Genomic DNA, 15,063 nt, shown 5'->3' on the forward strand with positions numbered 1-15,063 from the left:
TAGAAATTGTCATCCTTATCATCCTTGGGTGTTAGCAGGGGACTTCAATTCAGTTTTAATTCTGGAAGAGAAGCATGGTGGTTTGGCTAGATTGGGGCCTTCTTCTTCTCTTCTTCGGCAACACATATCTCTTTTGCATCTCTCTGATGTTAAGCCTTCTAATGGCCTCTATACCTAGAATAATCGCAGGACTGGTGTTGCTGCTATCTCAGAACGCCTGGATAGATTTCTTGTTTCTTGCTTCTGGCTTAGTGGCACCCTTACTATCTCTTCAGAAATCCTTGATTGGAGGGGTTCAGATCATTGGCCAATCAAATTTTCCGCTATAGGGGCTTATGTTCCAAAGCATCCTCCTTTTAAGTTCCAGTTGATGTGGCTTCGTGACTCCTCTCTTCATGATTTTGTTTTTTGTTGGTGGAAAGATGGTGCTCCTGCATATGGCACTGCAATGTTCTCATTTTCTAAAAGGCTTCAATATGTTAAAAGGCAGCTCAAGATATGGAATAGGGAATGCTTTGGGAATCTTCACTTTATGAAGAGGCTTGCTCAAGAAAATCTTGATGTCATCACAAGGGAGATTAGAGATCGAGGTTTCTCAGAGGATCTTGGCCAGGCTGAATCCCTTGCTTCTAGAGCTCTAGAAGAATGGGAACTTCGAGAGGAAAGTTTTTGGAAGCAAAAGGCTCGAGTTGATTGGCTCCAGGAAGGTGATCGAAACACTGCCTTTTACCATAAAACAGTGCAATCTCGCCGAAATCAGAGCACTATCTCTTCTTTGGTTAATTCTCAAGGTATCCAACTGAATTCCTTGCCAGCTTTGTTCCAGGAGGCTATTTCGTACTTCTCTACCCTGTTCTCTGAGGACTCTCCTCCTGCTGATAATGAAGAAAATATTATTTTGTCCTGTATTCCTTCCCTTATCACTCAGGAAATGAATGATTATCTCATGCGTCCTATCTCTTTGGAAGAGCTGGAGGAGGTGGTCTTTGGCATGCCTAAGGGGAAGGCTCCTGGTCCTGATGGCTTTCCAGTTGAATTCTTTCACGAATTTTGGGACATCATTAATCATGATTTGTTGGAGGTGGTTAAAGAATCCTATGCTAGCAAGCAGATGCTTCGAGCTTTGAACTCTACATTCTTGACTCTTATTCCTAAGAGAGAGGGTGCTAATCAATTGGAGTTTTTTAGACCAATTGCCTTATGTAATGTGGTTTACAAAGTTATTACTAAGCTGATTGCTGAGAGACTAAAAAGGTGGCTTCCCATTATTATCTCAGAAGAACAAGGTGGTTTTGTTGCTGGCAGACAAATTTTGGATGGGGTGGTTATTGCTACTGAGGCTATTCACTCTATGGCTACTTCAAGGGAGAGAGCCATGTTTGTTAAGCTAGATATGGCTAAGGCCTACGATAGAGTTAAATGGAGCTTCCTAAGGAGTATTCTTCTTTCTTTTGGATTTAGCTCTGACTAGGTGAGTTGGATTATGAGTTGTGTTACTTCTGCCTCTTTTTCTATTCTTATTAATGGTCAACCTTCACAACTATTTGGTGCTTCTAAAGGCCTTCGCCAGGGTGACCCTCTCTCCCCATATCTATTCATCATCATGGCTGAAGGCTTGGGCAGATTCATTAAGCATCAGGTGTCCCAAAATTCTATTCAAGGCTGGCGGTGGGGTAATGGCTTACCTTCTCTTTCCCATCTTCAATTTGTTGATGATTCTGCTCTTGCCGGTCTTGCTAGGATCAAGGAAGCTGAAGCCTTTCGACATGCTTTGGACGTTTATTTGGCAGCTTCAGGCCAGAAAGTTAATGAGCACAAATCTTTCATTTACTTTTTTAACACTCCTGATTCTATTCAGCACAGGATTGTTGGTATCCTACAGTTTCAGATAGGTTCACTTCCTTTGACTTATCTTGGCATTCCTATTGCTGTTTCCAGGCAGCCACGTCTCTTCTGGCAAAATTTGATTACCAAGCTTCAGGATAAGGTAAATCATTGGACTCATAGATGGCTTTCTACTGCTGCCCGAGTTACTCTTCTTCAAGCTGTTATCCAAGCTCTTCCTACTTATAGAAGCATGGTTCATGCTGCACCTATTTACTTTCTCAAGGAGTTTGATGCTCTTTCTCGACAATTCCTTTGGAGTGGTAATTTGCGTAGTACTAAATGGAGCTTGGTTAATTGGGCAACTGTTTGTAGGCCTAAAAAGGAGGGTGGTCTTGGTCTTCGATCTGCTCTATTGAGTAGTCAAGCTTTGGCTGCTAAACTTTATTGGCGATGGTGCTCTGGACAACATCAACTTTGGGCTCGTATTATCACTCATAAATATTTTCATGGTGTTGATCCTTGCTCTGTTTCTGCACTTCCTCTTGAAGGTCATGGCTCAATGGTTTGGCATACTTTGAAGACAGGTGCGATGTTGGTGAAGAGGGGTCTGTTTTGGATATGTAAAGGAGGTTCTCAGGCTTTGTTTTGGTCTGATGCTTGGGATGGATTCCCTTCCATTTTATCCATATACCCTCATCTTCAGCCTCTTTGTGACTCTTTTCTTGCCGCTGGATGGGATAAAGTGGCTCATTACAAGACTCCTTATCAATTGGGACCTGTTGTTGGTTACAGATGGAAGCATTCCTCTGATTGGCCTCCTGGAGGTACAGACATGGATCGTCAGGAGCTTTCTCAAATTCTGGCCTCTAGAGAGTGTTCTTCTTTGCTTGGTCCAGATGTTTTGGCTTGGGGTGGTACCTTGTCTAGTAAATATCATGTCTTTGTTGGGTATCAGGAGATAACTAGACAATTATTTGGGGATGTTGAGGTCCCTTGGTGGAAGCAAGTTTGGAATAAATTTTCTTGGTCCAAGTGCAATTTTTTCATGTGGCTAGTGGCTCACAACCGTTGTCTTACCTAGGATAATCTTTGTAAACGTGGATTTCAGGGCCCCTCTTATTGTGTTTTGTGTGGTAATGGAGAGGAGTCTGTCTCCCATCTGTTCTTCCATTGCTCCTATTCTACTCAGATATGGCACCTTTGGTGGAGCACTTGGGGTTGCTCTTGTCAGCATGCTTCCTCTTTGCCTAAGTTCTGGGCCCGCTTGGGTAGTGTTCCCTCCAAGTCTTCTTCTCTCCATGCTGCTTGGATTGCTAGCCCATCTTTCATGCTTTGGCATATCTGGTTGGAGAGGAATCGTCGCATATTCCAAGATGTTCAACTTGGTGTTTTGCATCTTTGGTGGAAAATATCACATTCTCTTCAGGAAACTATTCTTGTGAAGTGTGAGCTTGATGGGGGTATGGATCCAGTTGATCTTGCTATCTGTATTCGCCTCAATTTTCATCTGCAAGATGGGGTTGCAGCTCATAGGTTTCCTTCTATGTCCAGGCAGCTTCACCATCAGAGGAAGGGTCGGGTTAACCGGGATGGGCACTGGACTCCTCCTCCCTGTGGAGTTCTGAAAATTAACACTGATGGTTCTTCCCGTGGGAATCCTGGTCTGGCTGGTATTGGCGGAGTGGCTCGTTGTAGTTCTGGGGATGTTAATTTTTCTTCTCAGTTCATAAGGGTGATTATACTAACAATCTCATGGAAGCTCAGGCTATTTTATATGCTGTGGAACAATGTTGCTTGCGGGGATGGAGTAAGATTATTTGTGAGTCTGATTCCCAGGTGGTGGTGAACATGCTTTCTTCGCAAGAGCTTGAGGATGTTAGTTGGCAGTTGGCCACTGTTGTTAAGCAGATTCTTTTCTTCTCTTCCTCTTTTCAGTTCATTAGGTTCATGTATATTCCTCGTGAATGGAATAGAACTGCCGATTGTTTAGCCAAATGGGCTTCTAGTCATGATCCGGGTTGGAATATTAGGGATAGGGGGCAACTGTCCTTTGAGATGGTGCAAGAATTTGATGATCTTGTTGCTCAGGATCGAGCTCCTTGTTGAGCTCTCCTTGTTGTATTCTTTTTTGTCTTAATAAATTTTTGCCCCTCTTTTTGCAATAAATTGTGGGTACTCTTATAAATGGAAATAGGTGCATTGATGCTAGGAGATGTTGCCCCATATTTTTAGCAATAATTTGTGAAGTTGGCTCTATGAAAGCAAAATTTGGGCTTATTTTTAAAAAACTTTAAAAGTAAATTCTTAAATAAACATTTGTAACAAATTAAGTTTGGTAGAGAAATTTTAGGCACATAAAAATAAGAGGAAAAACTATGCTGAAGACATCTATCATTTTTCCAATAAGCAATTGTTACTTATGTTCAACTCCTCTCTTTTTTCATAACTTATTTTGAGATTTTTAGCTACTGCTCCACTATAGTAAGAAAATATTTCAAACTATCATTTTCACTAAATTTAGGTAATGTAGGGTTTTGGATCATATTTTTATTGAAAAAAATGATATCAACTGTTATAGTTTGTATTTATTTCATGTTATATATATAAAGGTTTTTTAAATATCATTTTTGTAGTATAGATAGTTTATATATTTATTAATAGTATTAAATATATGTTAGTATTGCTAGAAAATAAAGATTGAGCTGTCTTCATTAGGCTAAAAGAGCATACTTCTTGATGGGTTAGAATCTTTTAAAAGTATTTCAATTTTAAATTAGTCTTGATAAATTGTGGGGCGGGGGGGGGGGGGCGCGCTTACAATGGAAGAGCACATTGATGATAATCTAGGGCATTTAAAGAGGCGGGGATTCAAGGGTTAATTTTGATGATCATATGATTATATTTTAGCATATTAATTATGAAGTTTAATTAAATAACTATATCTATTTAATTCAAAGAAATGTGAGATTTGAATAGAAGGTCAACATTTTCAATTGTTATTTTAAACTTTGTTGTTATCATATTTAAATTTGTATAGACTTTGCTTGATATATAAAGAAGGAATAGAATGTTGGAAGTTATACGTCGAGAAAATGATTACAAATTGACAATGGAGCATATCTTAATTATAGTTTGAGTTTGAAAGGAAGGTCTTCTCTCTTTAAGTTATTGTAACAATAAAAATTGTATATACTCGTGCTCCTTTCCATTATGTCTAGGTGACAAACCTACATCATTATTATAGGAATTATTAGAATGTTATATACACAAGAATTTTACCCAAGACCAAAATGCCTACAATCTAATCACAAAATAGAAAAAATAAACTAACAAAATTCAATATGTAATATTGGGAGTAACATCACAAAGAGTAACATACAAATATATACCTCTTAGTTGCATGCATCAAGGAGATGTTAAAGTCCATAATACCTATAAGTTAAGTCTTTGTCATTCTCAATTAAAAGGTGAATAGATTTAGTTTTATTAAGACAAAGGTGGCCCTCACTAAATAGTAATGGCACCTAACTACCATCAACCAAAAGTTGGTGAGATAGTGGTAGCACTTGTATCCCTCAAGCCGAGGTGTACACATGCTATTATAAGGTACATAGGTGAGACTAAATAAATATCTTAATTATTTTAAGTAAACTCTTTTAAATGGGTGCAATATCACACTTTAGGTATAATATATTTAAGGTGACCAAATATCATATGGATATACAAAGACAATTTTCAAGATTTCTCTCTTTTGTTAATCCAATTCAACAAATAAATTAGTAAGGTTGTAAATGTTGCCTCTAAACATCGTGCATTAAGAAGCTCAAATATTCAAAGGTTGGGAGTGAGCAATCTCTTGTCATACATTTTATCAATTTATTTTTAGGTGATATAGATTAATTTTACATATGAGATCAAAATTATAGTCTAATAAATTACAAATATTTGAAAAAAAAATTATTAAATCAATTAATAAATTTATAACAAATCCATTCAAAATGTCACTTTTCCCTTTCCTTGTGTGACCTTGCATAATACTGGGTTACACTTTTTTGGAAGAAGAAATTCCTCCAAAAAAGTGCTACCACTATTTTCTAGCAAAGTAGTTTTGATAGAAACTAGCTTCACAATTTTGATTGAAAGTGGATTACTTTCGATAGATAGTAATTTTTTTTAATTCTTTCAAATGATGTGTTTAGTTTCGATCGAAACTAGAAAAAGTATGTTATTGTGTGGTAATTTGGCTTCTTAGTTTCGATCAAAACGAGGAAAATGTAATTTCTATTGAAAGTAGAAAAGTACTTGCGATAGAAAGTAAGTTTCTATCGAAAGTGCCTAATTAGGCATATTTTGGAGAGGCCACAAGAATCCTATTATTTTCACAACTTCCAAGCATAATTACAGTGTTCATATGGAACACTAAAGATATGTCATTTGGCATGATACAAGTACTCAAAATGTGCTTTCTAATAACTATAGATTTGATACATTTTGAGTTGTTTAGGATTTTTTTGTTGTCGTCAACTAAAAATAGGTTTATTATCATAAAACAACCTTTGTATTGAAAGCTCATGGAAAAATAGTAAATAAGAGAATAAATTTTTTGGTAAATAACCAAAATTTCCACATTTGAGTCCTCTTTCTATAAATAAATAAATAAAAGAAATTTGGGAATTGGAAAAATACAAAATAAGTTACATTCATCAAAGCAACGTATATCAAAATTAGCATTACATCAATAAAATATCAAATACTAAGAATAAAGATATCAAACTACCTTCATGAGCTTGGTATGTATGTTACAAAACTAAATTTGAAAGAATTAGAAAAAAAAGTTATGCATATGAAAAACAATGTCACTCTTTAAAAAATAGATTTTTGACAACATACCAATTTTGGTAGGAGAAAAAATAATTGAATCAAATCAACTCTCTCTCTCTCTCTCTCTCAAAAATCTAGATGGGAAAACCTAAAAGGCTCTAATTTACTTCATCTTTTAGGCAAAAAAAATGTAACCCACTATTGTGGACATAAATCCAACCAAATGGTTTTATTAAGCTAATAGCGGTAACTTTATAATGGCAATAAGTCTTCCTATTTGTATAAGTAAAACAAACAAATTTAGTACAGATACATTATACTTTTTCCAAAATTTAAAAATATTTAAAATAAAAAATACAAGCAAAGATTATTGTATCTATGCTTTTTAAAAACTTTGATAGTAATGTTATTATCATCAACACCACCATCATAATGTGCCTCAAAATACCATCTATCTAAGCTTCACAAAGTTTCGATGGTTGATTTTTTTCTTTTTACAAGTTTCACTTTATAAAAGTAGTAGGAGAACGAACCGGCCATTGTAGTTTTGACTACCAAAAAGATTCATAAATGATATTGCATGTACTAATAGTCCATCACCTACGCACTCAACTACAAAAATTCACCCAAAAAATAGACAAATTTCAACATTCCCAAAAAATCGACAAATTTCATCATTCAAAACTGAGGCAAAGTTAGCCTAGGCCGTTTCCCCTCATATAATCGAAGTTTATGATATCATTGTACGTGGACTTGCATTGGTGGTGGAAAGATTTATTATTATGAAGTTTTGTTGTCTTGCTACGTTCCCAATATCTTTCTCTCAAAATAAAACCTTGTCTGACAATTACGTTTTATTATTATTTTGAACGCTGAAAGCTTATGCCGTGTTTAAAATTGCAGGTTTGGCATCATTCCGTCTTCATGCTTTTGTTCTTCTATAAATTAAAAAAATTGGTTTCCCTTTCATTTAAAACTATTTGTACAACATTCAAATTCCCATTTTGTCTTCTTGTCATGAATTAAATCATGATTTCCACGCCACATCTGATATTTCTGTTGGAAATTCATTCCACGCAGTGCCATGTCAGCACAGTCATAACTAAGGATGTAGTGATATCATGCTGAGCAATCCTGGTTGGCCATAATTATCAAGGGGGTCTGCAGTCAAATGGTACTAATGGACTATTTTACCATATCTTTAAAATCAATTTATGTGAGAAATAGATAATTTTCTATTTTGTATTGGTTTATGGTCAATTAATTGGCAGTGAAAGTAATCTATTTAAAACGTATTAAAACTACAAACTACTGTAATAGTGATATTAGTGAAAGCAAAAGTATAACAGAACGAAGAATTGAACATGTCCGATTGTACAATATTGTTCGTGGTACCTAATAAATGAGAAAATGTTATTCAGGTATTTAATTAGTGCAGAGATGGATCAACTCCTGTCTTAACTCAAATTTAACCGCACCTGCTCCATATATGCTTGATAACTTTAATGTTTATCATTGTAGAAATCTTTAAGATATAGATTGCATCTATTATGGGTAGGTTTATTAAGAATCATTTTCATCAGCAGATCAAACGTTCATTGACATCAGATATGTTTATGTTTTCCACTTTTCAGATCAGTGTTTTGGATTTCACAAATGAATTATGTCATGAATTTTAGATATAAAAGTAATTGTATTTTTTTCTATAAAGGATAGACATCATTTACAAATTTATTTTTGTTACAAAGCGCTAAAATATTTTTGATGTGTATTGTTTTTTTTAACTGAAAGTTGTGAAAGCTATCAATTTTGTTCAAATTGTCGACAATATTTCTGCTATTCTTTCATCTTATGCTTACAAATATAAAAGAAAAAATAATCTACTGATAATGAGAGAAACGATTATTGCATGTGTAGATCTCTGACAAAGAGAGATTATCTCATTATTGGATTTTGAAACGGTGGTGAATAAAGTTCGGACGAGATAACCAGTTGAAATCCACTTTAATATCACGGGTTAAGTATGTCAAGACCTAACCATAGTTCATCCTGGTCCTTTGGGGCAATTAACCGGGCCTATCAAAGGGCAAATTTTTAACTCTCTATCTCCTCTGGTTAAGAGCTTTGGATCTCAACCTCAACTTTATTTGGCCTTCATGGGGGCCACTTACCCATTCAACTTGAAATGGATTGAATTCAGACCCAGTAACCTTGGGAACACTTCATCTTTAGGAAAATCAAATGGTAGAGAGAACTAAACTCGTATGCATAGAAATACCAACCTCTTCTCATAATGACTTTAGATTTGACATTAATTATTTTTTAGTTCTTCCATGTTTTAGGAGATCTCTAATTACTTAATGGCTGGGTGGTCGTGTTGATGGCATAAGTCCTTTCCTCGTAGGAACACGGGAAACATGTGGGCATGATTTTTTTTATTGGTAAAATTAAATTGATATAAGGAAATTTGTAAAACAATTAAGGCATTATCTTTAAATTAATTTTAATGGATGAATTTAAAACTTGACTAAACTTAGCTATTTGGTTACGATGCTCACCACATAAATATTGGTTTTTATAAATGTAAATCATTTAACTAACAAGTTCATTTATTCAAATTAAACATAAAGATGTAAGAAATGTTAAATAAGAAATATTAAATAATTAAATAAAAATAAACTTAAGTATATATAATAAAGTTATCTAATATAAAGAGTGCTAGAAATAACAATCAGGTTTGATTAACATTTCTAATTTGAGGATTGGTGTAAAAGAAAAGTATTGAAGCTATCTTGATTGAGAGAGAAACACAAAATAATCGTGTTTAAGAGTAGTCATTGCAACACTAAGGGCTCATTTGGCAGTCAGAATAAAGGTGGTATTGGCATTGACAAATTCTTAAAAAATTCAACACTCTGTTTGGGTGGTCAAATAGGAATAGGTATGCTAATTTTGCCCCAAAAATAGGCATACACTATTCCACCAAAATAATGGAATAAGAATATATTCCTATTCCAAAGTTCACATTTTCACAATTTATAATTTTTTCGGGTTCGTGAATTTTGGGCGCCCAAGTATTGTCGCTCATCGACGGGAACTGCATTGTCTACCAAGGTTTTTCTCTTCATCTGCCATTGTTTTGCAGAGTGTTGGTTATTTCCGGAGGTCTTCACATCATTTGCATCGTTGGTTATCTCATTTATCCGTATGGTTTATAACAGCTGCGGGTAGGTGCAAACATTTGAGTTGATCGACTGCAGACGGAGGAAGCGAGCCCTATCAAAATTCTGCTTGACTGCTAACTTTCTCCTCCCTTCACAATATAGAAGGGCAACTAATGAAAGGATGTTGGTTTATTGGATAGAGGTATTTCATTGATAAAAGAAGGTCGAAGTTGTTTGTATCTTTGCTAACTCTATCTCTGAAGCGATATGAGAGGATCTGAACCATCAAATTTGTGCTTATCAATTTTGGGTCAGAAATTACATATAGTCGAAGTTGGTTCGCTGCTTTAGTGATCTTGTTGTGAGAAGCATTTCTTCACCAAGAACTCCATTTTTCTTGTATTTGACCTGCTTGTGTCCCTTGATTATTTGAAGTGTACAACTATTGTATGCTACTGCCAATCTGTGTCACCCAGGCTTCAGAACTCAGGTCCTATTACAACGATCATCAATTTGGTTTTCCCATTTTAGTGATTGCTATTTTTTAATTTCTTTGGTGAACCAAACAGAAAAGAGGAATACGTATCCTTATTTTCTATTTTCAGATTAACAAATCCAAAATATATATTCCTATTTCGGTAGCCAAACAGACCCTAAGATTATATAAGACATCATATGATTATGGATGTGGCCCTTACTATGTAGGAGGTACTTAATTTTTTGTAGGGATGTATAAGATAGTCTGTAGGTTCTCATTATGCTCATAGATGTATAAAAAATCTCATGTATTTGTAAGGAGAAAATAACTCCAAACCTAATGATGCACATTAAAATAAGTGCATTGAACATAGACTACAAATTATAACTTGTATGTATACAAATTTTAATCTATATTTTATTATGTTTCTAGTAACGTCATTGTTGGCATTGATCTTGCCTTGTCTTTGTTTTGCATAATGTTGTGTCAATATATATTTTTGAGGAAGGGTTTGTTTTTACAATTCCAACTATAAAATATGTTGCTTTTGATTAGAATATATTTTTCTTATTGAAAGGAGACTATTTCGTGTTAATAGTTATAAGTTTGTCAATGTTACTTTTAATAAGTTACGACTACCTCACAAGAGGCAAGAGTTTCCAATGTTTAGAATCTAGACCATTTCAGGATAGATATTTATTGAATTTTATGGTTATATGATTATATTCTAACATCTTGTGTAGGTTTTTTTTTATTTACATATTGAATTTTTTTTTCAAATAGAACATCAAATTTTCAAATCGATAAAGTCGATCTCTGCTATTGTAAGGACCCTACATCCGAGCTACCTTTAAACTAATCACTACAATCCCTTTAGCCTGGATTTTCAAATTGAGAAAGTCAATATATCAAATACTTTATCATTAGCATCTTTAATTGTGGATCCTTCTTGTATACAATATTTGACATCATAAGCTCTGTTTCAGTATCCTAATTAATTATCAATTAAAATGTCTAATAATATAAAAATTAATATTTTTTTATATTTTTATTGGATAAAATGTGAAGAAACTAAGGATTTGAAATTGTATACCTCCATACAATTCTTAATTAGACATAATAATATTATCAAACATGTTAGATGTTGATAATTGTAAGACAAAACATTGTATTTATTTCTTTTACTCTAAATAGACAATTTATTTGATTTATCTATATTTTTGAACATGATCATTAACACTTTGTAGAAGTGTTTCTATTTTCATATACTTATATAATGGAAAGCAAAAATAATAACTTTCTAAATGTACCATAGCAAAAGAGTTTGCAAAATCAACAAAGGCTTGTAATGTCCTACCTGAAAATCCTTGGAAACAAGGATCAATCAAAAACTAGTATATTTTTTTCTTAAAAGAAAGTATACCATCAATTATAAATAATACAAGTGGAAGACTAACACACTACCAAAGATTCTCAATTTCTCAAACTACCTTCAAAAATCAATTACCAACTAAGTAATAAATATACAAGGTTCATTCAAATTACTACAGTGCCATATGATTTGATGTTTGTTTTAAAACCAAAATATGAATCTTATGTGATTAATCATACAAGTTCATTTTCAAATTAAAATAGAGAATTAAATCAGAAGTGGCATCTAGCTACTACAATGATGATTGATATTCAATCTATTCTAATTGGAAAGATGTATCTCTTAAAGGGTTGTCTGAATATCCATTTCACATTTTTTGATCATGCACAAAAATGCCCTATGTCCAGGATATGAAGGTTCACTATAGAATATCATATGATAAAACTCCTTAAGGGAAATGATGAAATGCATGTTGTATCATGAAACGCCCCAAATCTATATGATGAAATGTCAATCGTACGTTAAAAACTTTTTAATCCATATGATGAAATGTCAATCGTATGCTAAAAAATTTAATCCATATGATGAAATGCATCTCATAATGGAACTCTAAGGGAGGTGCAATGAAATGCAATATCATATGATCAAAGAAACTAGTTTTTCGAGGAACAAGTCAAAAATACAAGGCCAAACTTAAACCTCTACATTGAGGAGTTCTAAAAACTAGCAAATTGAGGAGGCCATCACTCGAATGCATCATGAACATAAAATATGAAAAGTACTAACATATAATACATCTCATATCAAATTACAATAAATGATCAACTACACAAGATATTGTACACAAAGAGTACAAGTACAATAATCAAGAGGACAAGAGAAGAGAGAAGGTCAAAGCATGATCCCACAACTAGAAGGAGAACATCCTTGTTCTTTGACCCCCAATAGTTGTATAGGTATTAATGCCTCCCAACCATGTGGAACCCATAGGCCCACTTTGTCATACTCATGGAAATATTGACCCAGTACCACAATCACAAAAGACATAACACCTAAAAGGATTACTAAAAGGAATTGATAAATTAGAATATAAAGAACTAATCCAAGAGAGTTTGAAATGATAACAAAGTTACCATAAACTCTTGAAGCTTCAAAGATCTTCCCAAAGATCAACACAAATGGAGACAAAGAGATTTTGAAAGCGAAAAGAAAAGAAAACCCCTTGTGTGATATTATGAATGAGGGCAAAGCCTATGGAAGTGGAAGGAGAGAGAGAGAGAGAGAGAGAGAGAGAGAGAGAGAGAGAGAGAGAGAGAGAGAGAGCTCATTACAATAACATTAAAGTGATGTGTGGAAGAGTTTAAGAATAAGAGAGAGACATCTCTTTTATAGATATGAGAATGGAGTTGCATGTGGTTGCATGTGTAACTCCCATTTCTATGAATTTCACCATTAATAATAAGTGTGTGCAAAGTGTCAAGATCCTCTTAAGGAAGATAAATTAATTTTCTTATAAAAGAGATTACAAAATATGAGTTGTCCTCGCACATAGACAAGAGGAAAAGTAAATGACATGTCCTCACATGTGTACTAGAAGACAAACAATATAAAGGATACCTTGGTTTATCCCATTTAATAAATAAATACAACCAAGAAAATATTACTAATTCTAACACCCCCCTTTAATCCCTGCATGGGGAGATTACATCAAAGGATATCAAACCTAAATTCTTACAATGAAATTCAAATTTCTCTCTAGAAAGATGCTTTGTCAAAATATCAGCAACTTGATCTTCACGCTTGCAATAGATGAGGGACACTTTATTTTCTTCAATTTACTCTCTAATTAAGTGATGGTGGAGAGAAATATTCTTTGACTCTACATGGTAGATATGATTCTTTGCTAAGGCTATTGCACTTTGATTGTCACAATACAAAGGTATAGGTTCTTATTGAGGTAGACCCAAATCTTCAAGTATTCTTCTAAGCCATAAAGCTTTTTTAGATGCATTAGTACAAATTTTATATTCAACTTTGGTAGAACATAGAGAAACGGAGGTGTCTTTCTTACATTTCCAAGATTTAGCACCTGAACCAACAAAGAAACAATACCCACAAGTAGAGTTCCCATCATTGGGATCTCCACGTAAATCATAATCATTAAATCCTTGAAAGGCAACTTCAAAATTTGCATCATAAAATAAACAAAGATGAAGAGTACCTTTGGTATATCTTAATATTCTTCGAGCAACTTTAAACTATGTTTGTTGAGATTTGGACATAAATCTTAAAACTAAACCAATGTTATATGCAATATCGGATCTAGTAAGAGTGAGATAATTCAAACTTCCTACAAGTTGTCTATAAGAAGTAGCGTCAACAAAAGGAGTGTCTGTATAAACCATTAACTTAGTTCCTAATTCACATGCTATAGAAACATGGTTAGAATCATTCATTTGAAACTTATCCAAAATATTTTGAGCATACTTTCTTTGAGAAAGAAAAATACCCTTAAGTGTTTTCCATATTTGCATTCCTAACAAGTAATGTAAAATTCTTAAATCAATCATTTGAAATTTTTGATTAAGTTGAAACTTATTATCAGAAATTAAAGTGTTAAAACTTGAAGAAAGAATCAAATCATCAACATATAGAATAATAATGACAATATCATCTTGAATATGTTTGATGTATAAGTTAGGATCATTTTAACTTCTATCAAAACCTTGAGATAGAAAGAAAGCATTAATTTTGGAATACCACTCTCTAGGAGATGCTTTAAACCATAGATAGATTTCTTGAGTTTACATACTAAATGTTCACTACCTTCTTTAATAAAACCAGGTGGTTGAGCAATATAAATTTCTTCATGTAAATCACCATTTAAAAAAACACTTTTAACATCCATTTGATGAATAGGCCAATTCATTTTAGAAGCTAAAGCAAGCACAATCTTTATAGTAGGCATCTTAGCAACTAGTGCAAAAGTTTCATTGTAATCTAAACCTTCAATTTGAGAAAATCCTCTTGCCACTAACCTAGCTTTAAACTTACTAATTTCATTATTGGCATTTAGTTTAGTTTTATATTTAACCACTTGCATGAAAATAAGATCTTACCATGAGGCAAAGGGATTAAATCCCAAGTTTGATTAGAAATTATAGTATAATATTCCTCTTGCCCTTTTGCTAATGAGGCTGAATCTTATCGTGTTCAAAGGTTTGAGGATCATTAGAGTTCATGAGAAAAGTCATCAAACCATAATTGCATTAATAAATTCTCCCAAGTTTATGTCCACCCATTTTGGTAAGATAATCATCACTTTCATTAAGTAAACCTTGAAACCACTTAGGTTTTCTCTTAGTAATAGAATCATCACTAGAAAAAAAGTTGTGATCTAT

Source organism: Cupressus sempervirens, chromosome 1, assembly GCF_028749045.1.
Source record: "Cupressus sempervirens isolate cs-2001-9-10 chromosome 1, ASM2874904v1, whole genome shotgun sequence".
NCBI classification, from domain to species: domain Eukaryota; kingdom Viridiplantae; phylum Streptophyta; class Pinopsida; order Cupressales; family Cupressaceae; genus Cupressus; species Cupressus sempervirens.